The 25,327-nt window shown below is 43.6% G+C and overlaps 1 long non-coding RNA gene across 2 annotated transcripts; it reads right to left on the reverse strand.

The window, feature by feature from the left end:
* Positions 1–21,301: 21,301 nt before the first annotated feature.
* Positions 21,302–23,015, reverse strand: LOC138504710 (uncharacterized). 2 transcript variants are annotated; one of them, XR_011279917.1, is made up of 3 exons: positions 22,902–23,015; positions 22,346–22,450; positions 21,302–21,763 (listed from the first exon to the last, which is right to left on the reverse strand). It is a non-coding gene; the product is annotated as an uncharacterized lncRNA (long non-coding RNA). The 2 variants fall into 2 exon arrangements; XR_011279918.1 differs by lacking the exon at positions 21,302–21,763 and adding an exon at positions 22,119–22,213.
* Between the last annotated feature and the right edge of the window lie 2,312 nt (positions 23,016–25,327).

Here is a 25,327-nt window from a genome sequence, read left to right on the forward strand (position 1 = left end):
GAACTTGTGGATCCTATCACAGCATCCAATATTTTATACCAGTATACAATTCACCCACTGCACTCCAAAGACACCATAGATGATGCATTAGAAACATATCAAATGTGTCAAGCCAAAGGATCTCCAATCAGCATATGGGAGACAAGTGTAGAAGCACAAGCCTTTCCTCTACTCTTTCCTACAGGAAAAGGGGGAAGATATGATGAAAGATCCACACAAATAACAGCACCAGAATACTGCTCTTTACAAATGTATTCTGAAGACCCCAGATTCAGACAAAATGTTGAATACATATTCCCCCTCCTGTTCGAAAGTGAACTAGCAACTCTATGTTACATAGTTAAACACACATTTAAAACATGCTCCAATTTTTTTTAACATATCTGCTACCTAACTACTTCAAAAGATAAAAGACAAACATGAAGTTTTGCAGTCGAGTATCAAAAATCTCTTGGGAAACATGTGTGGTACAAAATAATACTAGTTCTGACATCATGCTGATATACGGTGTATGCTAAGGAACGTTGGCCCACCCACATGGTATGTTACTTTAAGTTGTGCAGAATATGCATGGGATGACTTGCACAACTTCCTACGCATAGCAAACCAAAACAAAGAAGGGATAGACATAAAAACACCAGGAGATCTCTGCTCTCTTGACCCTGTAAATATATCAAGATACTTTCATCATTGCTTTTTTGCCATGCTGCACTTCATCTGTAATAGAGGTATGCCTCCCCTCAAAGAAGTGGAAACACTTCTTTTGGAGAAAAGAATATCAATCCGGAGGAGCACCACACATCCACATACTTTTGTGCCTAAAAGATGCTTATAAATTTGTTCATGACAGTGATGCCTTTGTTTTGCAGTTTATTCACAAATACAAATACATAACCTGCGACATGTCTACATACACAACGTTTACACTTCCAAAAACATAAGTGTGGCAAATACCGCTGACACAGATATAAAAACAAAGGTAAATACTATACCAAATGCCGCTTTGGTTTCCCTAGACCAGTTTCAGCAAAAGGAAATGTAAACAGCTTCATGTCTTCTGTTAGACACAGAGTGAAAGGCACATCACCTAAAAACACATACTGCATTAAAAGAAACAAAACCTCAAAGTACATCAATGATTCCAATGCAGTCATTGCCCTCTTGTGGAATTCAAACATAGATATACAATATATTGCAGACAATTCCACTGCTGTTCAAGATATGATACAGCCTACCTAACCAAAACTGAGAGAACAGAGCTAAAAGACCTCTGCAATGACATATCATCTGACAAAACACTGTTACAAAAATGTTACAGCTTTGGCATAAAAATGCTCTCCCATAGAACCTGTGGATGCTACAAAGCTGCAGACCGTTTAACAGGCACAGTCTTACATGGCAAAACTGAACACATAGTCTGGCAAAGCCTTGGTACAGCTGCATCCAGAATAAGAGTGCTGAAAGTGTACCAAGACATAGAAACAAATGCCAGAAATGATCCCAACAGGCAGGACATTTTGAAAAACAATTTATTAGACAAATACTATCCAAAAAGAAGTACTGCTTTGGAAAACATGTGCCTGTACCACATAGCCCAACATGTCTCCTACAAGAATAATGTTAAACTAGATGGAAAATGTGGAAAATACGTGGTCTCAGCTTGTGAAGGGAGCCTCGTCAAACTTACCAAACCTGGCCTAATTAATCATATCAAGTTGTCATTTAAAACTCCTCAACACAGAGAACTTTACTACATGGCCCTACTGCAACTTTTAAACCCTGTAGAAAGAAGATTTATTAGGCACCCATGACTCACTTGAAGATGCATTCAATGCAAATGATAGCAGCATAACAAATGTCAATTTCAAGCAATACAAAAACATGTTGGACAATGAACGCCAACAAGAGGAAGAAGTTCAAGCACAACTAACTGAGGGCAGTCAATCTTCTGTTACAGGAAGCCAAGAACCACTTGGAGACCCATTCATAGTGAATGAAACTGAATTAGCCATGACTGAAGTAGAGAACACAGTGTATCTATATGAGCAATCAGAAGAAAACTTGGCACTGCTGAAAACGCAAATAAATGATGAGCAATTTAGCATTTTCCTAGAAGAGACTAAAGAAATTGAAAATGTTTTGCAGCATGAAAGTAAAACTTTTAGCTGTCATAATTATAAACCAGTACTCTGTAAGTGTTGAAGCTGGTTCTGAAAGAACATTCTTAATAAAAAATCATCAGCAAATTCCTACAAAAGTTAACAAACAACAACCTATCAGCTGTTGCAGCCCCCACAGGTTTAGCTGCCTACAACATAGGAGGTTTTACTTTACACCGACTACTGCTCCTTCCAGTAGAACACCAAAACAAATTAGAGCACTACAAACCATCAACAGAAGCTGCTATTGAGCTACGCAGAATTCTGAAAAAAATTAAAAGGCTCCTAATAGATGAGGTAAGCATGGTTTTCAACCTAATGTTGGCATTAACTCACCTCAGATTACAAGAAGTCCTTAAAAAAGACTACGAAGAACTCTTTGAAGGAAAACACATTGTTGTTTTTGGAGCTCTCCTACAATTAACACCAGTGAAAGGTGAACCTGTTTTTAAAACCTTAGGATACATTAGTGCCGCAACACACTTGGCAGCATAGGAAATGTACATCACTGCCAACATTTCCGATACAGAGATTTAACTCAAAATATGCATCATTCTGCAAACCTCACCTATGCTAACATTTTAAAAAGCATTAGGACTGGTCTTCTATCTAAAGATGCACAATCCATCTCAAATAGTACACTCGTCTATGAGCTATATGGGCATAACACATCTGCTCCTCATGTCATGGAACAATTAGCACAAAAACATTTAAAATGTATGTCCTTAATGCCAACCCTAGCAAGCTGTATGCAATTCAATGAGACAATGTTAAAAAAGAAATACAACCAATAGAGCATATTTGCTCCACAGACAAAATGTTAGTGCATGAATGACACTCCCTATGTGTCAACAAGCAAAACCACGACTACATAGCTTGGAAAAATGTATCTCCAACACAGCTGGTTTGGAGAAAATGTTAATGTTGTGTTTAAACTGCAGAGTCATTGTGAAACATAATGTTGACGTGGAGCAAGGTTTAGTCAACGGAGCAATTAGTACAGTTCTTGGCTTCCAGACAAATTCACATGACAACAACATTCAGTTTGTCAACATCCACTTTGCCAATCTTTCAGAAGTTAAAATTGGTGCGAGGATCAACAGCACGATTCCTCCTTTTCAAAGACATGTATGTACGCAGAGAGCAATTTTCTCTGTCTCTTGCATATGCAGTCACTATTCACAAACCACAAGATCAAGCCCTAGATCAGGCATTGATTGGCATTGGCAGCACAGCCTTTAAAGAAGGTCTGAGTATGTAGCACTTCTATGTCTATGTACACTCAAAGGACTCTTTCTAGTCAATTTTTATGCAAACAAAGCCAAGGCTGACATTCCTTGCATCATAGAGTACAACAGGCTATGTGCTTTCCACACACCCATCTCAATATGTACCCTGTCCCCAAAAAAGGTAAATCTTTAAGAGAAAATTAATGCAAAAAGACCTTATAAGAGATCTCCCAACAATACCACCAAAAAAATAAAAACAATTGCTACTCCATCTAATAGTACAACCACAAAATGATCTAGTGCAAACACAACTGCACATCCATCAGCACAAAAAAGAGAAATATGTCTTCTAAAATAACAAGTAGAGGTCCAGCAAATGACACAGAGACAAAACTCTCCGGCCCAATTACATTTTCCAACACAGCTGGTGTAAATTGCTATGCAAATGTAGCAATCAATCTTCAGTTCCAATTGCCACCAATTGTTCAAAGCATTTACTTGAACGGCTCAGACCAGTTGTTTTTGCAAATGCTCGTCCTTCATAGAAATGTGACAAATAATCCTGACAATACTTACAGTGTGTCAGGAATAAGGCAATAATTGGACCACTGTGTAGGAATGGTAAAATTCACCATAAACACACAAGAAGATCCACACACATTTCTAATGTACTTACTGCAAGTCCCAGAAAGCATAAATATACTTATAAATGATATCGTCCAGATTTCATACACATGGAAGCATACATGCACTCTCTGCAACCATGTTGCTCAAGAGCAGATCCCTAATGAACAATTTGTGGATGTATATGTACTGAATTGTATATCCATTCTATTTCATCAGCTAGTGCAAAATGCAAATCATGCGAGATTAGGCACTGTTTGCAATTCAGACAATCGTTCCAGCTTACACGTAAACTCACATAGCCAATATGTAATAGTAATGCTTTTAAGGTACATGTACGGTAAGGTATATGTTACCAAAAACAACTGCAAGCTTACTAGCTTCGAACACGGGCAAGTATCTCTTGGCAAGAAAACCTTCACAACAGTAGGCATAATATACCACATTGGTGAGGGGGTGTGTCCTGAGCCCATGTGGTGAAGACATGAGCTGGCAGAGCTTGCGTCATGATGCTCAATAGATCCTTTGCTCAGAGGTGTTGGAGAGAAGGGAACTCACACATGAGCACTAAATTAGAGGGGACACCTTTGCCCTGCAGTACGCAATGATCGAACGAAGAATCGGAGAACAGAATTGGAGTATTGTTCTGCAAAAGTCCGACCCCGATGCAGGAAAGATGGCAGCCGCTATCACAGCATTGTGAAGAGAGGAAGGAGGGGCGAAGGCTGAACGGAGCTGGAGGGCACGCTGACTTTCACCTGAGCTGGCTTGCATATAGCGGGGCAGACTTTACACCGCAGGACTGGAAGCGCTGCCTGGATTGCGACTACCACAGAGGTGCCAAGCAATGGCGTGAGCGGGAACGAAGCTACAGTGCAGCCGGGTCTTCAAGGGAGGGGGCTGGCCGCCGGCACCCAGAAGGACTGAGAAGCAGTATAGAGCAGATTGCAGAGTGAGTGGCGGACCTGCATGCGAGAGCTGTCGGTTCCCAGAGGAGACAGCGAGCTGGTGTGTCTAGTGAACCGCTAGGACAGCGGTCCATGACTCAGGGAAACAGCTGTACCTGCCGTAGCTGGCCGAGGAGACCCAGGATAGTGGTGGTGCAGGACCGCTGACGGGACCCGGAGACCAGAGGAAGAGATTGGGGGGATGTGGGAGCGGAATAGTGCCTGCTCCTTTACTTCATAGTGACTGCTTCAGGGACTGGTCCAGCTGAGGCCTAGGCTGGGACTACGGCACCAGAGCCTGAGAGGGATATGGTCCCTACATCTGTTAGGGCATACATTTACAAAATCAGAGATGCCCTATTACACGTAGTGGGGCAGCGGTCCACCAGTGGCCCATCAGGCGGAACAATAAACACTGCTATGTTGGTGCAAGCCTTCTGAGGCTGGATGGTGCACTGTAACGCACCGGACACTTGGCTGGCCTGAAACCGGGCCTGGGAGATGCAATTTGGGAAGGGGCTGAGCGATGCTGGCTCTGCGCACCCACACTGCATCAGAGGCAAACGAGACAGGCAAACCGTGAGTAACACAGGCAGACAGAGGTGCCTGCTTCCTGAGTGGCGAGTAGCCGGGCCATTTGAGGAAGATATAATCAGTGCTGGGCATGCATGGCATGGGCTCAGCAAGCCTAAAAGATGAGTTACGCATGGTGATGGTTCAGGACTGGTGATAGTTGATAGCAACTGCGGGAGCTGCATGCAAGCTGGGCAGGCGAAATGTGGTAGTGTAACCACAGTGGAACTATCACAGACTCCCTAGCGGCTGCCTGAGACTGGAATCCTGAAACACGATAGGTCTGCCAGGTGGAAGAATTTGCGAGGCTCTGCAAATAGCAGTGCTTGAGACTACAGTAGGTGAGGGCTTGAATAGATGCTGCCAACAGCTGGGTGATACTGAGGAGTGCTGCTACATCTTTGCTCAATCTTAAATATTAGGCTGGCAGCGCATTAGGAATCTCTGGTCTCCACCCCACCGACACCTACTGCAGTGCAGTACTCGAGAAGGGGAACTGAACCCAGAGCGCAATGAGACAAGTATGCAATAATAGTGCCACTAAGTGGACTCTACCTGATGCCAGGCTCTGTGCGGTGGCAGAATAGATAACGGGCTGCACTGGCCATGACAATAATCAAGGACAGATAATCGTTGCTGGCTGATGAGCCTACATTGCTGAATTGGGAGGAGCGCATAGGATTGCCCTTTACAGGAGGTGGTGCCATGCTGGGAGCCCCCTTCGGTCGGGTGGCGGTTTGGACCCTTGAGTGCTGTGCACAGCTAAGTGGACTAGGACATTGGGCCTCATTCCGAGTAGGGCGCTAAGGGATACCGGGCACCGTTAAGGAGACCGGTGGCAGTAATCCCTTACCGTCCTAATACAAGGTCCCTTAGCGGGTCCCGCAATGGGCGCCTGGTTTTACCAGGCGCCCTTAGCAGGAGCCACTAAGGGACCAGAGAGCTAATAACGGTACCGCAAATTGCGGTACCGTTATTAGCTCCTTCCCCATTCCCATTGAGCACTATGGGGGCTCAAATGGGAATGTGGAATGGATATTTCAATGGGGACTTACTGGTCCCGCAAAGGTCGGACTACACCGGTAAGTACCCATTGAACCAAGTCTGCGTTGGTACCGGTATGGGAGGTAGTCATGGCGCAAATAGCGCCATGACTACCACCATACTCAGAATGAGGCCCATTGAGACAAAACTGGGTGGGCACACTAACTCACCTTGAGCTACCAGCAGAGAGCTTGGATCCCTGCTGGGGCTGAGATCGGCACCAGTTGTGGCCACACTTGCAACAATGTCTCCAACAAAGGGCAAGGGTAGAAGCACAATAATGGACTCGTTTGCTGGCTCCTGTAAATCTAGTGAATCGACACAAAGCGCGTCTACAGCACAGACAGAGGAGTGTGCACATGGTGTGAGCTCTGAGGAAGACCTTGTACTGGCTCCAATAGCTGAGCTAAGGTGTTTGTTAGAGACGGGAATCGACAAGGTCAAGATTGATGTGCAATTGCTGAGACAGGATGTTCGACAACTGGTGGAAAGAGTCACAATGGCGTAGATGGAATTGAAGGAGACAAGGGACACCACAAAGGACCTGGAGACGCGGGCTCATGAGCTGGAGAGGAGGAACATAGCCTTGGAGATGCAAGCTGAGGATGCTGAATGGAGGGCCCGACGGAATAATGTACGGCTGCTTGGGCTGCCGGAGGGCCCAGAGGGCTCAGACCCCACCCAACATGTGGAGACTTTACTGCTGCAGGAGATAGGGCCTCGGAACTTGTCACAGGGGTTTGCGGTTGAGCGCGCTCATCGCTCACTACAGAAATGGCCACCACCAGGGTCTTACCCCAGACCTGTCATCGCAAAGGTATTGAACCTCAGGGACAAGGGGGTGATTTTGAAATATTCCAAGGAAGGCGGGGAGATCCTGAGAGATAACTCAAAAATTGCCATCTACCTGGATTAGACACCAGCAGTCCAAAGAGCCAGGAACTCCTTTGTGCCGGTTAAAGTGAGACTTAGACATCTAACAGCAAATACATGCTAATATACCATTCTAGGCTCAAAGTCTATAAGGGCAAGATACATTCCCTTGAAACCCCTGCAACTGCCAACATGTGGTTGGAACACAATAGTTTGGATAGCAGGATGAGCCTCACACTTGACCCGGCGGGCATCACTGAAGAGGGGGCCATAGGAGTTTTGAAGTTGGAGGCCTGGGCACCCCATGTAACGCTGTGTGAAAGAGGATACCATATGGGAACAAGGGGGTACGGGTCTCATGGCTATATCCAAATGGCTACTCTCTAGAATGGCACACCTAACATAGTTGACCATGGGACTCTGGTTGTGCTGTGTGTGTCAATGAATCTACACTCACGTGAACAAATAGCCTTGCCTAAAGCTGGCTTCCATTACCCGAAACATGCTGGCCTGGACAGGCCTTACTGGAACGGGTATGCCTGAGCACTGTACACGCCTGAGCACTGTACAGAATGTGCAGAGACTGGGCGAGTTAATATTGTTTGGTTTGTTTTGTTAATGGTTATATGTTTTCCACGCATTCTGGTACGCAAGCTAAAAATAAGATTTCACTGGGCGGGTGGGAGCTGGGCAGAGCCGCACAGATGGCAGATGCAGGTCGTTGGGGTTGGTATGGGAGGAGGGGAGATCTGGGGTACAGAGGGGCTGGCTGGCACTGGAATCGTGACCCCCATTAAGGTATTAACTTGGAACGTGTGGGGGCTGGGCACATACCTCGGTAGGAATAGGGTGAAATCGATCCTAATGAGGAAGAAGATAACCATAGCCTTGCTTCAGGAGACCCACCTGACAGCTGAGGAACTTGAAAAGGTTCGAGCGCTCTGGGAGTTCGGGGGGTACGGGCAGCATACTCTAAATATGCTAGAGGGTTGTTTACTTAGATACATGATAATCTACCATTCCAGTTACCAGAGATGGAGGCAGACAACTAGGGGAGATTGCTCATTTTGCAGGGCTTCATAGACCATATAGAGGTGTGTATAGTTAACTCCTATTTCCAGAATCATGGCATACTAACCCATGTGCACACACTTTTTTCCCAGATTACGCATCAGTGGGGGTGCTTCTTCCTATGGGGTGGCGATTTTAATTGCACTAGGAGTCCAGTGCTTGACAGATGCTTTAACATTAAGGGGAGGTCCATCACCTGCATCTGCTGCACTCAATATGGCATGGACCAATTTGGATATGGTGGTTGTGTAGAGAGAACTGAATCCCGAGGGTAGGGGGGATTTCTTCTACTCTTCGCCACATGCTTTGCATACCAGGATCGATTATATCTTTTTGGGGAAAAACCAGATGGCAGACATATGTGGGGCAGAATACCTGGGGCAAACGATATCAGACCATTCCTCTCTCATGGTCGCTTGGAATCAACAGAGCCTGAGACCTCCCATCCAGATGTGGCGCATGCCAATGAATATCCTGATGGATCAAATCTTTAAAGATAAGTTACAGACAACACTTGCAGAGTTTTTAAAGCACAGTGTGGGTAGTGTAGAAGAATTGGGTACTGTGTGGGAGGCCCTGAAAGTGGTGGTTAGAGGGCAGGTAATAGCTGGTGCTGGTGGTATCCAAAGAATGCTGAGGGAAGAACTAGAGATCCTAGAGGATGAGTTCTGGGATATGGAGCCCCAGAATTTAGGTCTGAAGGAGGCGAGGAGAGGTTGGCTAAGACCCGGTACCACTGCCTTGAGGCAAGGGAAAGTATATCTAAATTCGACCAAGAACCACAAGGGCACATGCAGAAAGGGATAGACTGGGAAGGCTACTATCATGGCTATGCAGGCGGGAACACCCTAGACATCTAACCACCACTCTGTTTGAGGTTTATGGGAGTGTATGCATTTCACAAGTTGGAATCAATTTTATTTTGCCAGGTTTTACTCCCAATTACACAGTCATAAAGAGCAGGTTCCCTCAGATGACCTGGCGGAGGCTCTCTCGGAAATAGCGCTTCCTAAACTAGATATTACACAACAGGTAGTGTTAGACCAACCCATCATGGTAGAAGTTGTTCTCTTGCTACAAGTAAGTCATCGGAAAGTGATGGACTCACCCCTGAATTTTACAAAATGTGTAACTTGACGCTGGACCCTGTATTGCTTAAAGTCTTTGACGAAGCCTACACTAAAGGTGTATTCCCGACGAGCATGCAGAAAACCCAGGTGGTCCCGATACCCAAACCAGGGAAACCCGTAGATAGATGTGAATTGTATAGATCCCTGGCAATGCTCAACTATGACTTGAAAATACTGTCAACGATATTGGCAAGGTGGCTCCGTAGAGTGATTGCAGGTCTGATACATAGTGTACAGACAGGTTATATTCCTGGCCGCAGCGCCATTTTGAATTTGCGCTGACTGCAACATATTATAGCACAGACAAACGGTAGTCCTGAACAGTTTTCGGTGGTGTCATTAGACGCAATTAAAGCTTTAGTTTAACTATATTGGGAATGATTGTTCATAGCATTGCAGGGATTTGGGTTCAGCGAAAGGTTTATAAAATGGGTGAGGGTCCTATACTCATTACCAATGGCTAGAGTCAAAACTGGGAGACAGGTGTCTGTGGAGTGGGACAGTCAGAGGGGAATGCGCCAGGGATGCCCGCTGTCACCCATGTTGTATGTGTTGGCGCTGGAGCAAATGGCTGTCTACTTGCGGCAAGAATTTTCAGAGTTGGGCATTAGAGTTGGCGGCACTGGGCACTTAATATCATTATACGCCGACAATGTCTTGTTGTACATTGGAGGCCACAAAATAATTTGGCAATCATTATGGAAGTACTGGACAACTTTGTTAAATTGCCTGGGATATCGTTTAATAGAGAGAAGTCTTGTAAGTTCCCGTGAGCAGGGCTATGCGGAATCGAGGTGGACGCACTGCCGAGAATGGGGCTCCCATGGGAAATGGGTTCCTTTAGATACCTAGGTGTACACATCATGCACACACCTGAATACATGCATGCACGCAACACAGAGGGAGTGGTTTCAAAGTTAAGAAGATCAATGTCCTTTTGGTCTAGGCTTCCACTCTCGCTGATAGGCAGAGTATCGATTATAAAAATGATAGTTTTTCCAAGATTCTTGTATTTCTTAACTAAAATCCACTATTATGTCAATGTCTCTTTTTTCTGTTTCTTTGACTCACTGATCAGGGGATTTCTCTGGGGCTCGGCTCGGCACAGGATTGCCCTTGCAATGGTATGTCTGCCTTATAAGGAAGGCAGTGTACAACTGCCGAATTTTAAGTGCAACTACTTAGCGATGCAACTTAGTTTTATAAGTGGCTGTTAGGTGAGGTTACATCTGAGACATGGCTACTGCAGCAATTGGTGGCCCCTGCTCACCTCAAGGAAGCGCAATGGTTACCACTGAACTGCTTACGTAATATACTCTTACTAGTTGACTTGGGCAGAAAGGTGTGGCACAGAATGCTGCAATTATTACAAATAGACTCCCCCTACTCTCCTGATGATATGATAGGTTATTTATAACGCGCTTAATACCCAGAAGTTTCTAAGCACGGACCTGGGGATCGAATCCATGTTGCTCTGTGTTGTCTTGCTTCCAAGTTGCCGCTGAGCTATCCCCCCTGAGATGTGTCGATGGTGGCGGATCTGTGCAGAAACATGATCTTGCAGTGCCACAATGCTGGGAGGGCTGAGGAATCTCTACCTGGGGCGATATGTTTGAAAACGGTAGATATAGAGAAATGGGAGAACTAGTTGAGCAAAAGGGACTACCTGGCAGGCAGTTCCTGCAACATATGAGAATAGCGGAGTGGCGAAAAGGAGATGGTCTAGGTGGCCAGAGGAGCTGGCGGCAACTGTGCTGCTGGTCTTAATGTACACTTTGGAGGATGACTGGTGGCCGGTGTCTAGACTATATGGTGCCTTAAAGGATAGACTCAACCCCAGAGCTCGGACCTGAAAGCACTATGGGAAACTGATCTGGGGATGGTGATTGGGGAGAAGGAGTGGGAACGTATCCTCAAGTTCCCCAAGGAGATGTTCAGGAATGCCCGCATAAATTCTTTCAAATAAATGTGCTTTACCGCACTTACATGACACCCAGTAAAGTAGCTAAATTCAATAAGGGCAAACAATCAACCTGTCCCTGGTGTCAGCAGGAGGTGACAGACCTGGTACACATGTTCTGGAGTTGCACAAAGGTGAAGAGCCTCTGGGCCTGAGTTGAACAGGTATGTAGGAGGGCCGGGACCCCGAGATACACTTGGAGTCCTATGGAATGCCTGTTGGGTGCATACCCGAGAAATGGTAAGCATAAACATACTATTAAGTTTATGGACCTGGCATGCATCCTTGTTAAGTGCTGCATTGCCATGTCTTGCTGATCTGTAGGGGGAGTGCGGTACCTGACCTGTTCTAAGGATTTTGAGACCTGGACTGAGGCCAAAGTGTGGGTCGGATCACTGCAGCCTCCAGCCGTTAAGGTTGGGTCCCGCAAAGGGACCTCGTAATTAGGCGCTACGTGTTTAACGGCGCCACAGCCTTTTACGGCGCCGTTAAACACTTAGCACCTGGGTCATAAGTATGCAGTTCCTAATTACATAGAGACACCTGCGTGGAGACTGGGTAGCTCCCTTCGAAAAAACAAAAGGTTATGCATGTAAAATTGTGAAATGTGAACATTTGGTTATTTTTGTTATTGTTGTTGTTCTTTTGAGGTGTGTTAAGTTATAGCAGTTCTGACTATATATTCCAGGGCCTGCGGTAGCGGTCCTGTAGTTGTGGTTAAGTTACTCAGCTTTTAACTTCGCTCCCCTTGTTCCCCAGGACGAATCTACACCAAACTTTGTAAAAAAAAGTATATGGCCCCTTCTTAATTTCCCTGGCAAGTTTGGTGAGGTTTCATCAAGAGAGGGCAAAGTTGTAGGGGGGTCCCAAAGTTTTTTGCTCATGCCTGCAGCCCAAACCGCTGGATGGATTTCACCTAATTTGCGGCAGGTGCTGCAGCTTGGTCCCGAAAGTGTGCTTTTGTAAATGTGGCATAAATCTGTCCAGTAGTTATCTTTAAAACAGGCTAAAAGTAGGTAAAAAAAATTGTTATATCTGGATTTGGTCCACGGACTCACTACCCTGTTCGGTCCACAGACAGACCTCCCATTGGCCGAGGGGACTGCGTGATATCCGCGAACACTCAACGCACTGCTGATTTGTTGGTGAAAAGCATGAGGTGCGTCATCAACACGCTCTCGACTGCGCAATGTGGTAGAGTGGTCACATTCTTAACTGCGGCTATTAAGCTCCTTGAGTTTTCGTCTTTCTTTTTAATTGTTTTTGTTGGGACACAAGAGGACTAACTTTAGATATGCAGTTGTTCTTTTCAGTGTGAACTGTAACGTGTGACTAATTCATTTAGAAGGCTCTGATTAATTAATCCTGTCACCTTATTTTAATGTAAATTGCAAGATTGAAGCAAATTCATTGTAATGGGGTTTGCTTTTGAATTTTGCATGCATGCGTTTTTGTTAACAACAATCTGTGTACCAATACATTAGTCTGACCTTGAAGCGGGTCTAAATAAATAACGCACTGCCCAATGTATACAAAACATATTCTTATGTGCAATAGTTAGTCATTAACCCTGTGTCGTTGTAGAGGGGCTGGTTGCTTCTTGACCTCTGTGGGGATCATTTTGTATCCTGATTGGCACCTTCTGCCACCTGCAAAGCAGTGACATGGTACCGTGTTAGCGACTGGCCTTGCCAATATCTTTTTGCGCTGATAGGAAGTGAAGACAAACGGTCTTTCCCTGCTTGATGCCAGCTTGTCTCCCTTATGGATGGCACACAGTGTAACGAGGTGACGGCAAAAGGGAGAACCCAGTTCATAAGGGAAACCGAGTTGTTCAATTTTGGCATGACTTCAGGTGAGAGCTTATGCGGAATAGAGTGGGTACTGGCGATGAGGACAACAACCAGGTGAAACAGTAGGCAAATGCACTTGCTCAGGGCATTGGAGTGGTGAACAAAAAAAACATTTGAAGACAAAACTGGACTAACGGGTCGAAGGGCCAACCCAGCTACACAAATGACAGTACAGGAAAAAAAAAACCTGCAGCGTTGTGACGCACATAACAGTATTATCCTCCCCATGTCCAGCAGAATCTTCTGCCCCTGTAACCCGGAAGCAGAGCCGGCAAACTTGTTGAAAGGTGGACGCCATTTTGGAAAATGTCTAGGTCACTGCATAAGAATCCCCTAGGATGGGCATAATGCCTCCAATGATGCCATCGGAACCTCGTTTCTGGTCAAACATAACATACAGTCAAGTGGTTCATCTGGCACCAAAGCATGCCTCTGAGTCATATATTTTTACAAGGAAATGCCCTTGGGGACGCAAACTCCAGATAGGTGGACGCTGAGTGCAAGTAAGCAGACTCTGTGCAGAACTACACAGGAGATGGATAGAGATTTCTGGACGGAGAAAGGGTAATGCTGGTTTAGACCAGAGAGCTTATATAAACTGGTAACCCAGCAAGCACATTATTGTAAAGGCCTCTATGGGCGAGTAGGCAAACTGATTCATAAGAGAATTTAATGTGAGGTCACACATACAACAAGGTAGACATGCACCAAACATGCAAACATTCCACTATGAAGATCTTTTAGGATTGGCTGTTAAATACATTGAAGTCATGTATTGGCTCGAGTGACCAGCAAATGTACAAGCAGTGAGTATGGGTGCACGTGTTCTCCTATAGGTGGCGAAAAAGGTGGCAGCCATGGAAATGGCAGGAAAAGCCTGGCACAGTCATAAGCAATGTGTGGCCAATGTAGACTTAGACAAAGCAGGCACGAGTGAACAGTGGTGCAAGAGCATCGGTTTGCACAGTTAGGGCACTATTGACTGCAATGTAACATTGTGCCTCCTCCCAAAGACTGCCATCCCCAACCATCAAATTACTTGGATTCTAAGACTTGTCCGCATGGGGTATTTTGAACTACTTCAGCTTGAGGACTATGCCATGGAATTGGTGATAAAGCACGGCTAATATCCACAATAAAGGCATCCGTGTTTAAGATGAGGTTCGCCCTGCAGAGGGACCAACAAAGGTGAAGTGGAGAATGGTAGGTCCATTATTTGAAGGTTTGGTATGCTACCGAATGACAGACAAGAGCAATCTCCTTTCCCAGCAATATCAAAATGGGAGCTACTATCATGTAACCATTTGCTGGGAGGAGCAAAGTGGCTGGCACCAGTTGCATTACTCAACCAGGCCAGCCAGACTATTTCAGTTCAAAGGTCAGGGCAGTTCAACCCTAGCCAAATTATGTACCCTCCAAAAGGCAGGAAATGTGTGAAGTGGACCTCCCGTCATGCTTTCCAGAATATTCTCCTTCGTGATTGGGATGTAACTGTTCTTTAAAAGGGGCCTGAACATCCTTTTCTCGTTGACACCTTGATTTATAACTCTCTGGGCCTCATTACAAGTCAGGCGGAATGAGTTAACGGGGTCCGCTAATGGATGCAGACCCGTTATTCCACTCGATTACGACGTCCCCTCGCGGGACCCGGTAAGTACGCGTCGTCACCGGGTCCCGCGAGGGGACCAGGGAGCTAACAACGGGCCGGTCTTAATCGGACCGTTGTTAGCTCCCTCTCCCATTCCCATTGAGCCCTATGGGGGCTCGAATGGGAATGGGGAAGATCTGGGCCCGAGTTCCTTGAGGGAGGAATTACCTCCAAACTCGGAATGGCTCGGTAATTCCCCATTGAGGGAACCCGGACCCGGTTTTGGAGGCAGCCAGGCCGCTAATAGCGGCATGGCTACCGCCAAACCCGTAATGAGGCCCTCTGACTTTCTTATGCCAGGCCACAAAACCATGTAAGTAATTGCGCAGGTAGCATTAAACATTTTGCATAATGTGACCATTTTGTCACATGTTGCCGTCCTTAAAGAGTTGCTTATTTTGTACAATGGTCAGCTATGATTATTTTTCTTTTGTGCAGTGTACATTTCATCTTAGATGACGTGATTTCTATGTTTTCATTTTTTTTGCTACTGTTCATTTGTTTTGTTTTTGAAGGCTGCTTGAAGGATAGCAAGCAGTTGAACACCGAGCCCCCAAATAGAACACTAATGTCTTATTCAAAGTTTGACTCCATTATCTCTGGTAATACTACCAAATGGATACATCATTCATGCATGCACTATGCTTGTGGTAATGAGAAGGGTCTGCAAGATTTAGGGTCACTCACACCCCTGAGCTATTGACCACTTTGAGATCCCAAAGGACTTCATGGAGAGTGATAAAGGTATTTTGGAGGACAGTTTATCCACAGAAAACTAGGCGGCATTGTGAAACTTTTAATTTTATGCGCAGTAAAAGTGACAGTAATTGGGTTAACACCTCCTTGTTACCACACCCCCCCAAACTCTAAATCGTGCACATATAGTACTTTTCTTACCCAATCCATGATCAAAATGAACACTTCTGGGTGACTTACCCGCTCTGCTTGCAGAGCTGTCAAAGGAAATAACACTTTATTGTAAATGAAATGCTGTAGCCATTTTAAGCAATGCCATGAAGAAATCCTGCCATTCACAGGCTGAACGCCATTTGTTTTTTATCATTAATTGACCACCTCTCTACAACCACAGTCCTGTGAAAAAATCAGATTTATATTGATAGTGTTACGATACAAATAGTAATGTTGTTAAGTCACGTCAACAGCTTTATTCTGAGTTTAGGAGCTTTTTTCTTTTGACCATGAAGTCTTGTGGAATAGACAACCCCTACAACTAGTTGTTCCATGGCAATTTCTGGAGGGGCGATGTGACAGAGCTAACAAGAGGTTATTTCTTGACTAATCATCTGCTTTTGCTATTCAATGGGTGTCTTGTGTGTCTGTGGGATCCTCTCCAGGATATCTTATTTGAGACTCCTTCGGATCTAAAAGACCTATACATGAAACCCTCACGCTCCTCTGGCCCTTCCTAAGGTGGTACCACTTCCAAAATTATTATAGTTTCTGCGTTGCTCCCAATGTTGTGACTCCACATGTGATTAACTTTCCGCCCTGCAACCGCCGACTACACAACGGCCGCACCGCTCGTAAGCAAAATGAGATTGTTGAATTAATTCACTGTATTAATTCTCCTCACGTACTGTCCACCTACCCGGGCTATCCTCACACATTTTATTTATTTATTTAACATATTTAAAGCACTCACACAGCCCGCAGGCATCGATGAGCTGTTACAGGAATTGTTTTTGTTTATTTAGTTGCGTAATTGTTTTTGTCTTAGTTGCGTATTTATAACGTGCGTAAAAACCCAGAGGTTTCTAAGCACGGACCCGGGGATTGAAGCTGTATTGCTTCGTGTCGTCTTGCTTGTTGCCGCTGAGCTATCCTCCCGGGAATTGGATTAACCCCTATGCTACAATAGCAAACGTGTTATCGACCACGCTAACATAATAGCTTGCGCCTGAATCTACCGAATGTTAATATGTTATGCATGCATGCTGTGCCATTTACCATCAGCGTCTAGTAGTGCATGATAACGTCTGATTGATTGCTTATCAAATGTTCAGCTCTATTGTAATACGCCAAAGCACACCAACTATTCTTCTTTCGCTCGTGCATAATGCAAGACCGACCCATGTTATGATCCACAGTCCACGCTAAGTCACCGGCGACACACAATTATTTTGGCAGCCATTATCTGCATATCAGATCTAGCCACCTGATCCCACCGCACTGCCTTAAGCTGCACTGCAGTTACCACCCATTAACCTACCATCACAGACAGTAATCGCTTCTGTAACCCATACCTGCTCTAACTGCCCTCATCGTCACGTATACCTCTTTCCACGTGTTGATACGGTAGCACGCATCACACGGCCTACAATTCCCGCACAAACTCTATACCACTCTTCTGGAAAATTGCCGATTAGCGCATATACCTTGGGGGCACAGCCTCTAGGAACAATAGATTATGCTTTTTAGTGCCCAACTGTGTCTATTTGTCTACATTTAAATGTTGACCAAGACTACCACATGCATATGTATTACTGAGTTTCTAACGATCAATGACGTAAATTAATTACGTAAATCAATTACCACTAGGAAAATCACTATACCTCATTGCTAGCCTATTAGCCATAGTATTGAACACTATCCTGAATTCACTGCATATCTGTTCCTATCTTTGAACTCATGTACTGTGCATGCATCGTTTATTGAATCTTGTGCATTATCCTAATTGTGTGAAATGTCCCCTTTACATTGCACTCCTCTAACATTGATACCTGTGAACTACGTCATACCGAGGGCCCACTAATGCCAATTGTCAACAACACATGAAACACTTCCCCAGGGGACTGCTGTGTTCCCAATATTGCCATTTTGCAACTGTGCACCACTCAGGACTAACCTGCGCACATTACAATTCCTCAAGTATGCCTGGGTCCTAAATAACAGAACCTTACATGATATCAGACTTACATCCCTCTGCTTATCAGCAGATATAATACCGGTGAGCAATATTAAACGCTACTCGCCTAGCAAACTCAACACATAATTATACTCTAAATACACCATGTATGCCATTGCCATACTACACTTACTCTACGTTCTATTGGCATTTGGACAACTGACTAGCATCACAGTACACTACTATATTATTGCTCACCCCCAGAACTCCCACAATGAGCCTTATACCCTCCTCCATGTTACCCCAGCCACCTTACAACACTCAGCATAGCATAACTGCCTTACACCAAATCTCGACCACAGCAGATACCAAACCTCAACCCAATTTTGCTAACTTGACCCTCCACGTCCTTCCCTCATCCACATCTCCATACTTAAACTATGGCCTAATGAAAACTAACGTACCTTGCTTAACCTTAATAAGAAATGACAGACTGCGTTCCAGACTGACTAGACCCCGTGAGCCACCAATTAGCACTATACTTAAATCAGGCGCCAAAATGAATGCCCCTATGGCAAACACAACTCTGAGAAAGTAAATAATAAACCCATGACCATATGTACCCTAAAGACGGTCAACAATATCCATACCAAAAAAACATTAGGCAAACTACCCACCTCAGTTCATAACAAAGAAGTAAGCCTGGGCAAACCCTTGAACCTTCGTCATAGCAACAATTCCCCAGACATTAAGGGTGCCCTAATAGATGCCAGATCCCTGGTAGCACATGCAAAAGAGATGGCTGACTTAATTCTGGCTGAAGATTATGACTTTCTACCCATAGCAGAGTTCTGGCTACGTGCAACAGCAGGTCCCCCTCTCCTGCTAGCTGTCCCGGACAACTACATCATACTCAGATCAGACCAGGTAGAATCTCAAGGAGGAGGAATAGCACTGATAGCTGAATCCCACCTAGCCATGAGACTATCCCTCTCACGTGACATCAAATCATGTGAAACCCTCACTGCTAAACTTCACATCTCTGATATACAAACGCTTAATATTAATTTAATCTATAGACCTCCAGGCCCTATTGGATCTTTTGAGGAGGATATCTCCATTATCCTATCGGATAACATGAAAGCGACCTCTCAAATCCTCCTAGTGGTGGATCTCAATTTGAGATTCAATGACACCAATGACCAACAAGCCAAATCAATATCTAATGTGCTCTCGGAATTTGGCTTTACCCAAAGAGTCACCTTGCCCACTCATAATAAAGGAAGAATATTAGACTGGGTGGCAGAACTCAACTGCAACACCACAATTACCTCAATAACGCCAGAACTATGGACGGACCATTACCTCCTATCGTTTACACTCTCGGCCGAAATTCTCACTACCCTAAACACCCCTGTAACCCCTCCCATACCCACCAGGAACAAAAAAAACATAACTGCTGAGAAGCTTATACACCTCATAACACCTTGCCTCAATTCCTTGGCTGACACATCTGACCGGCAGCTCTTGTAGACAAATACAAAAATACTATGGCCAATGCTTTAGACCTCATCGCCCCATTAAAAATTAGTAAAAGTAAATCTAAGGCTCATTTGAACTCCTGGTTCACGCCACAACTCAAAACATTAAGATTCGAAAAAAGAAAATGTGAAGTCACTTGAAGACTCCTGCCCACTGATCAAAACAAATCTAATTTTATTAACATCTCAGCTCTCTATAAGAAAGAAATAATACGGACCCAAGAGGAAATGTATAATAACAGAATCCTTCAAGCAAACTCAAGCACAAAAGAACTCTTTGTCATTCTAAAGGAGCTTGAAGCACCTGTGGGATGTATTGACCCACTCCACTATGCTATGCGGCTTCACCCTGCAAGTTATGGTGAAAGAAATGGCAACAATGGCGGCAAAACCTGTGTGCGTGCCAAAAACCTACAAAAAAACTACATAAACTGTGTGCTTCTGCACACAAAAAGAGGGATGCACAACCTTCCACCCATGGTGCATTTGTGGTGGAATAGATCACACCCATCAGAAAATGTGCCAGTGGGTTCCATGACCAGCAAACAGAGTCCAGAGAGGGAAGCAGCACTTTGCAAGTGAAACCCCAGAATGTGTCTGCAAATGACATTTGCTTTGTTGCTAAAAACCACAAAATGCCTATAACACAACACTCCTCAACATTTACAATCTTGCCTGGTGCTAAAATTCACGTATCTAATGAAGTATTGTGAACATACAAAGTCCTAATTTAAAGAGCAAAATGTTCTTCAGATAAACTGGATTGTCTGAAAACTGACAGCCTATGCCAAAATCTGGGTGCAGTACCATGGGCTATCTGAATGACAGCTGTCAGATGAGTTACTGATGAAACTTTAAAGTGAGCTAAAACTAAACGTCTGCTGGATTAGAAAACTTAAAAAGGATTGTTGCCAAAAAGGAATACAGATTTTAGTTGTGTTTTTGATCCCTCAGATTTGAAGGCTAAGAAAGTAATGTATTTATGTTTGATGCAACAAATTTGGTTTTGCTGGATTTAAAAACGTAATTAGCCTGGCTGAGCTACAAGAACTGGAAAAGCAGGTTTTTTTCCTAGGAGGAGGGCCTTCCGCTCAGCAGAAACTCACTGGGAGGTGCTAATAGCTGGTTAGAACAGACTCTTGTCTACAGAAAGAGAAGGAACAATGAAGCCTTTCAGCCCAGGAAGCAGAGATGTGAAGGTGGTCGTAAACTCTCCTGGAAGAAGCTTCCCCGAAGGAGAGGGATGCACTGGAATCCCAGCAGAGACAAAGGGGTTGAGCCAAGCGACCATCTGCAGTTAAGAATGAACAATTTTTAAAAGACTTATAACTTGTTATTCAAAGTGGGGAAAAATATAAAAAGGACAGAGTTGTTCATTTCATTTTTGCCTGCACGTGTGAAGAGGTGGTAGAAATGTGTGACATGTTCTGGACAGGAATGGCAATATATGTGGTTTTATGCGAAAAGTATTAATGTTAGAATTGTGAAAACTTACACGCACATCCCTCTGTTAAACACACACATTTGTGGAAATTTGCATAAAATTTGGAAATTGTGTTCATAGCGAAAAGGGCAAAATTCTGTAGAAAGTTGAGACAAGATCCCACCGCTGCAGGGTTTTGAGGAATAGCTGCCACATAAAATATGGCATCTTGGTGTGTGATTTATATAAAGGTGGCCAATGTAGAAATTGCAAACACTGAAAAGAGCAGGGTAACTCTAGCCTCTGGACCAGAGTATTATAATAACATCAAGAAACAGAAAAGATATGTCCAGAGCAAAATATATTTAGAAAAAATGTATCCAAATTTATTAAAGGTGATACAAAAATTGAAAACTAGTGAATAAATCACTCAAAATTATTATACACTGATCATTTTAACATAACAGAACAGCAGCAACAATATGCCGAAAATCGGCTAAAACTTCATCACTCATACTCAACATACATAGTACATACATACACACACAACTCATCATACCGTGGCATACATCCAAAGTACTAAAAACACAGAAAACATGCTAAGAACCAATGGGGAAGAGGAATTCATAACTAGTCCCCATAATAACACTCATTATTGCGGTGTTTACAAACAATAGAAATAATTCACAACCAATCTATTGTCAGGGTGGATAGGAAGAACAAATGCAAAGATCACATCCCTGTAGAATTTTTCTCTCGACCGGTTTCGACGTGTAGTGGTGGTTAACTGAACGTCTTCCTCAGGAGGTGGGTGTTACCATTCTGAAAAACAAGTACGCAAAAGCGACTATAAGCTACTACATAAAAAAGTCTTTGCCGACTGCCTGTAACATACAATTAAAGAAGGAGAAAAAGGACTGCTGCTAGCAGCCTAAGTTATTAAAAACAATTAAGAACCGTGTATACCATAGTGAAAATAAGCATATACGGCCCCCGCTACAACAGCTGTGTAAACCAGAACAAGAGGGTAAGTGACTCCCAAAAGAGAACCGTGCAAGATGAAAGGGAACCTTCAAGACCATGGTGGATCGGCAGCAAGAATGTATATATATAATAATATATATCTAAATACCAAAAAAGCCTGACCAATGGCAATGTCTGTATCTAAAAAGAACTAGTAGTGGACTAACCTGATGAAGACCTAGCTGCTGCAAAAATCTATGCAGTGTAGTGTGGCCAGTCACGCGAGACAATTCAGGACTAAAACATAACCTGAAACCAGAAACAAGACCAGAATGCACTAGGTCAGATAAATAAAAAAATAAAAAAATAAAAAAATAATAAAAAACCTAGGTTCAAAGTGGAGTGCCTATGACTAAGGCAAAAATAATAATAATAGCTCACCTGGAGGGAGCCCCATGCAGTTTAAGATGATCCAGCGCTGCATGTATTTGAAAAGTGAAGAGGCAGCGCAACTTAGCCTGAGCCTTCAACGCCGTCTGTAAATGACTACAAAAGTGGCAAAAGAGCTTCATTAAAATGGCAAGCAGTGACCCACGGCTTACCAGAGTACAAGGGCACTGCATGAAATGCCTCTAAAAGATCTCCAATAAAATGGGAGGAAGCCTACAGACAACCACACCGTTCTGGGGGATCCAAAAGGTGTTTAAATGTAAATGCACGAAAAGCCCAATAAATCAAATGGAGCTACGAGCACAATTGAAATGAGAAGGTAAACTTAAGGGCAAATGGCAGCTGTCTAAGATGAACGGTGCTATGTTTAAATATAAACACACGAAGTGCCAAATAAATCAATTGGAGCAGCTCGCACAATTGAAATGTAATAGTGAGCTCAAAGGCAACAAACAGTAGTCTAAAGGGCGACGCTGCAAAGTTAATTATGCAGAGGACTAAAGCTGAAAAGCTATTAACATTGCAGGAAGGCTGGCCACACGCTTACCTGCAAAACGGTTGCTGTATAATGGAATTGTCCAGCAACGAGGGAGAACAGATGGTAATCTCTTTGTTTAAAACTAGTTGTAAATTCGAAACGCTACGCATGCGTGTAGGGACCTGCAAGGAGTGGCTGGCTACAGCCAATAATAAACAAAAGCCTTTTTAAAGGCAAAATTAGAGACTGACTGCGCATGTCAGCAAGTGCTGCCAGTAAAGACATTCCACGAGCAGAACAAAGCGCAAATAATGCAGCCCAAATTAAAAGGAAATGATGATGAAAAACGCCGCTGCTGATAGAAAAAATAATACTAAATAAATACTAGAAAATGATGAACATCAGACTAAAAAGCAGCGTAAATAAATTTTGGGCTGCCATCACCACACCAAGTGAATTCTGGGAGTTGTAGTCCAATTTAGGCCAGAACCATATAACAGGCCCCATATCTCTAAGCAATTCTGGAGCTACTATACAATGACTAAAAGAGTGTTTTTAGACCAGAGATAGGCAAGAAAGATGGTAAAAAAGCTTTGGCTGAAAAGGCGATAATCTAATGTAAAAGATGTTAAATTGTGTCAATTAAACTAAATAGCTAAACAGTCATAATAGCCATAGAGGGCAAATAGAGAAATGCAGAACAAGCTTGCTAGCAACTATTGAAGTCCCACGACTCCAATGTGTTAAGGCCTTTGTGGAGTGTTTTTAAATTAAACATCCACATTTGTTCTTTGTAGGACAATTTATTAGCCAGTTGTATTGTGTTATTAGCAAAACATTTTTCCAAACAAAACCAGATTAAAGAGTCTGGATTGTGTCCCATTTCTACGCAATGAATCACTAGTGGAGCCGAAAGGTTGCGTGTTCTAATTTTAGACCGGTGCTCATTGATACGTAGATGGACTTCCCTAGAGGTTTTTCCTACATACAAAAGCTGACAATGTAGAAATTGTACATTTCGTATCAAATCCGATTTTGAGACCAATGGCTAAAGGGAGGTCTCTGAGGACTGTAAAGCAAACCATAAAATGTGACATCATCCGCCCTTGATTCAATCACTCAAATTGCAAGGCGGAGATTCATTTTGATCCTATCCCAGCTCAAAGAGGCAAGCTTAGCTAAGCTGGCCCATACACCCACTTTATGATGTCATTTTAAAGCATAAATAGAAACAGCTGACAGCACATAGGTACTCACAGATCGACTCACTTTTCTGATTCCTGTGAAGCACTCTGATCCAGCATTCTACATCCAGCTTTAATATTCTTCCAGATCCAGAGGCCAAAACTCTTGCCAGCAATAGAGAATTATTGATTTCAGCAAGGCCCAAATCCTCAAATGTATTCTCCTGTGTGGTGTGAGAAGGCCTTTGAACCAGTATCCTGAAATTCTCTGGCTTGCTACCACTAGGCTTGCCTGAGGAACTCGCTAATTAGCTGATTCAAATACCAACAGACTAGAAGGGCAGATCCTGTGCAAACCCGGCGACCGGCCTAGCTGATCTAGTACCGTGCCTGATGTGCTGTCTTTCCTAGACCAGACCCAATCCAATGACCAGAGCTGATGGCCCAATTTAATAAATTATCCTGTGAGTATTAATAGTCATCCTCTAGTATAAGCAAACCCATCTTTCATTTCAAAATGCATTTCTGTTTTCCATTCTCGCGCCTATCTCGCAAAAATAACTCTTAATAAAACCTCTATAACTCCCTCAGTTGTTGTGATAGAAACTATATTCTTACTCCTACTTGTACCTAACATCCATAGCTATCCATAGAACCAAAACCGCATTGCAAAACAGTGCGATTCTCCCATTATCGTGAATATTGCGCAAGGAAAAGTTTGCCACAAATTACAATTCTGGAAGGTTTATACATATGTGAAATAGCTTTAATTTGTTTCCGACTTGGACTTTAAGATTTTAAGTGTTTTCGTTGGACTAAATCATTGCTTGTGATTGTGTGAATTTACAACAATTTAAGTATTTTTGACCATATTTGGTGTTTTTGCCCAGTCAATTCTAAAGATAATTTCAAAGCCATGCTGACAGCTGAAAAGTCAATTCTGTTTTTCTCTTGTGTTTGAAGGGGGAAGGTGGGACTGATATTCTGTTGATTGGTGCAATTCCTGAATACCTGCTCTCTCCCCCCATCTCTTTACATTGTCTATTGGGGGGTTGAAGGGTGTTGCAGAGGGAACCATTAACCATAGTGTCCTCTATACCAAACCAACACAAAAGTATTATTTTCTGTGTCACATTTGTTTTATGCTCACTCCTTGATTCCCAGTGTATTAAAGATATTATTAAGTGTTCTGTCACACCATTGGCGATTGTTGTTACCTATTAAAGATATATTGTGATAACATTTTAAATACATAAATAAATATTTACCTTTGCAAACCAGCCTGATTCCTGGTTCAGTGTGACCGGGGGG

The sequence above is a fragment of the Ambystoma mexicanum genome, chromosome 11 (genome assembly GCF_040938575.1).
Source record: "Ambystoma mexicanum isolate Mex_15411 chromosome 11, UKY_AmexF1_1, whole genome shotgun sequence".
Classification (NCBI taxonomy): domain Eukaryota; kingdom Metazoa; phylum Chordata; class Amphibia; order Caudata; family Ambystomatidae; genus Ambystoma; species Ambystoma mexicanum.